Genomic DNA, 3,637 nt, shown 5'->3' on the forward strand with positions numbered 1-3,637 from the left:
AAGACGACGTTTCTTCATGGTGAGCTAGATGAAGAAATGAATCAATCACAGGGATTTGAAGTACGAGTGAAAGAGAAAATGATGTGCAAACTTCAAAAGAGCTTGTATGGTCTCAAACAAGCTCCAAGACAGTGGTACAAGAAGTTTGATGGTGTAATGAATAATGATGGTTTTCTGAGGTATCAGGCTGATCACTGTTGTTATGTGAAGCTTGATGGTTATTATATCATATTACTGATATATGTAGATGATATGTTGATAGCAGGAGCTTGTCAGGAGGAGATTGATAAACTCGAGAAAGATTTATCAAAGGAATTTGCTTTGAAGGATTTGGGTGTTGCAAAACAAATCCTTGGAATGAGGATCCTTAGAGATCGGGTGAATGGAGTCTTGAAGCTTGAGAAGATTCCTGGAAGCAAGAATCCAACTGATGTGCTCACGAAGGCTGTTATCATTGAAAAACTGAAGTTGTGTTTGACTTCAGTTGGTCTCCTGGACTAACAAAGGAGGTATGAGCTGCTGCACTGATGGTGTGAAGACATGATTGGAATCAAGTCTTCAAGTGGGAGAATTGTTAGGTAAGAATTTAATAGGTGTGGGGCCCACGTCAAAATAAAATATTCAGAATTTGGTTATCCCACATCGAAAGAATCTGAAAGTTGAAGGAGGGAATTTGTTATAAATTGAGTCTTCCTTGTTTGCTTTTAACATCTCAAAATCAAAAGTTTTTCAGCTTTGATAAAAAGAGAGTGCAGAGAAAAAAGAGTGTATTTTTTTCTTGAGTGCGGGAATTCTCTTGTGTGAGTTAGAGAAATTATTTTCTCGGTATACTCGGGGGTTTTGGGAGTGAGAAATATTAGTGTATTGGTGTATACACTTGTTTTAATATTTCTTCCAGTTATAAAAGTTGCAGTGCTCCGTGGACGTAGCCTATATTGGGTGAACCACGTAAATCTTTGTACTCTTGTTGGTTATTTTATTCCGCATTTTTGTGTGTTATTATCATCGTGATCGGCATCGCTTCGGGGTAATTCGCCAACAGTTCAGAACCGAAGTTACTTCTAGTGGAGTTCACTTATAACAATAGTTACCTATCGTCTATAGGAATGATTCCTTACGAGGCACTGTATGGAAGGAGGTGTAGATCACCTATACATTGTGACGAGGTTGGTGAACAAGGGGAATTTGGTCCAGACTTGATCAGGCAAACAGTGGAGCTAGTAGAAAAATCCGAGATAGGATGAAGAGTGCACAAAGCCGACAAAAGGGTTACGCCAATAAGCGACGAAGAAAGATAGAGTTTGCAGTAGGCGACCATATATTGTGAAAATAGCATCTATGAAGGGTGTTATGAGATTTGGCAAGAAAGAAAAACTTAGACCGAGGTTCATAGGACCATTTGAGATTCTAGAGGAGATTAAGACACTAGCTTATAGAGTGACGTAGCCACCGATGCTAGCTGGAGTACATAATGTGTTCTACATCTCGATGCTGCGAAAATACATGTCGAACCCTGCACATGTACTAAATTATGAGCATCTGTATTTGACTCTAAATATTTCATACGAGGAAAGATCTATACAAATTTTGGGTAGGCAAGAAAAAAGGCTTCGAAACAAGTTATTCAAATGATCAAAGTCAAGTGGCTAAATCACTCGGAGGAAGAGGCTACTTGGGAAACTGAGAGGGACATGAGGAGTCGCTACCCGGAGTTATTCGATAAGTTTTAATTTTGAGGAAGAAATTTCATTTAAGAGAGGGAGGAATTGTAAGGTCCAAAATCCGATAACGTAATCCAATTGCATGAAAATTTAGGGAAAATGTCTAATTAAATGGTTTTTAATGCCATAAATTAATAATGATGTGCATGGTTACATGTTTAAAATATAGTTTATATTGGAATGCATAAAAATTGTGTTTTAGAGGTTATGCGAGACGCGATTGAGGAACATAGACCGACAGCTAAAAAGAGAAATTTTTTATTAAATAATTACTTTTAATTGTTTTAAACCAGTATTCGATTTTCGACGAAAATAAGAATTTTTCGATAGCTCGGCTAATATTTTCACAAATTTTCCTAAACAAAATATTTTAAATATGAAACTAATGGGCTCAATGGGCCTATTATACTTTGTTAATGGACCTAAGCTTGCACCATATGTTTTAATTAGAATAAAATGCCTAAAACCCTACTTTTCAAACCCCATAGTCACACGCCCCAACCCCTCAAAGCACTAGGACTCTTTCATCAGCATTCAAAGCACACACTCACATGTATTTTCGTAGGAAATTCACAAGAATTTGAAGAATTTCAGTAAGGGTCCATCTCCGTCGATGTTCCTTGCATCACAAGACGTTTTTTCGTGCGTAATAAACGCAAAGGCACACCTTAGTCTCATTTTTTCTCATCTATCACATCATATTATAGGTTGGATGTACGGTTGCATGAAAAATAGGTAGCTGTTGTATTTATTTTCGCTTTTATGCCATGCTATGCCAAAAATTCATGTTTTAATGATTAAAAACTGTTAGTAGCCCGAATTCCAAATTGGGTAATTTAACGGAGTAATGGTGATTACGAAGGTTTAATGTGTAATTTTGACCGAGTCATGATCGGACGGACCGAAGATGGTTCGGAAAGCACCGAAGAGTTCGGAAGGTCCGAAGTGGGTTCGATGGATCCGATCATTAGTGTCAAGAGTTGATCGACACGTGGGAGTTCGGACGTTTCCGAAGGTGTAGGTTCGGTGGATCCGATCATGAGGTGTCAAGAGCAGCTGACACGTGCATGTTCGGACGGTCCGAAGTGTATGATCGGAGGATCCGATCATGAGCTTGTCAAGAGCCAATGGGACACGTAGCGTTCGGACGTTCCGAAGTGTTGTTCGGAGGATCCGAACATGGCCTATAAATAGTGCTCGAATTCCTCATTTTGGTATTGTCATTTCTTGAGATTGAGTCTTTAGTGAGAGATTTGGAAGGTTCTAGGGTAGTTGTTGTGTCGAGCGATAGCTAAGAGCTGCCAGAGTAGTAGTAGCGTAGCGGCGTCTGAGTTTCAAGGCAATCGACATCAAAGGGCTGTCGACGGACGAAGGTAAACCCTAAACCTTTGGTAGTACTAGGGAGTACTGGTTTTGCTAGTCCGAGCATGATAGTATTGATTGAGTATGCTTTTGATGCGTAGGCTTTGTTCTAGACCTGATTAGCGGTGTTGCGTAAGGCTAGGCTTGCTGTGATAGAGGTACGAAAGTACTATCCGAGATATCCTGGTTGAGTATACATTCTTATATGTGTTGCATGATTATGTGGTGCATTGATATATGTCATATGATGCATGCTATTATGTCACGTTTATTACTGCACGTTGCATTTCATGTTGAGCCGTATCTTCTTCGAGATAGCCTTTACTGTTGAGCTGTATCTCTTTCGAGATAAGCTATATCTTGGGGCCGCTCAGCCCTGTCTTGTGGACGCATGGACACCGAGAGTACACAGTGGCCGACGGGTCGGGAGGGCTTCGGTGGTCCGGGACATTTTAGGTCCCACGTCTGTCTTGTAGTGGATTGCAGTGACCCAGAGGTTGGACCGCGCGGCACTATCCACTTGGCGCCTCTAGACTGAGCATTGTTGAGATCCT

The sequence above is a fragment of the Primulina eburnea genome, chromosome 10 (genome assembly GCF_022965805.1).
Source record: "Primulina eburnea isolate SZY01 chromosome 10, ASM2296580v1, whole genome shotgun sequence".
In the NCBI taxonomy this organism is placed as follows: domain Eukaryota; kingdom Viridiplantae; phylum Streptophyta; class Magnoliopsida; order Lamiales; family Gesneriaceae; genus Primulina; species Primulina eburnea.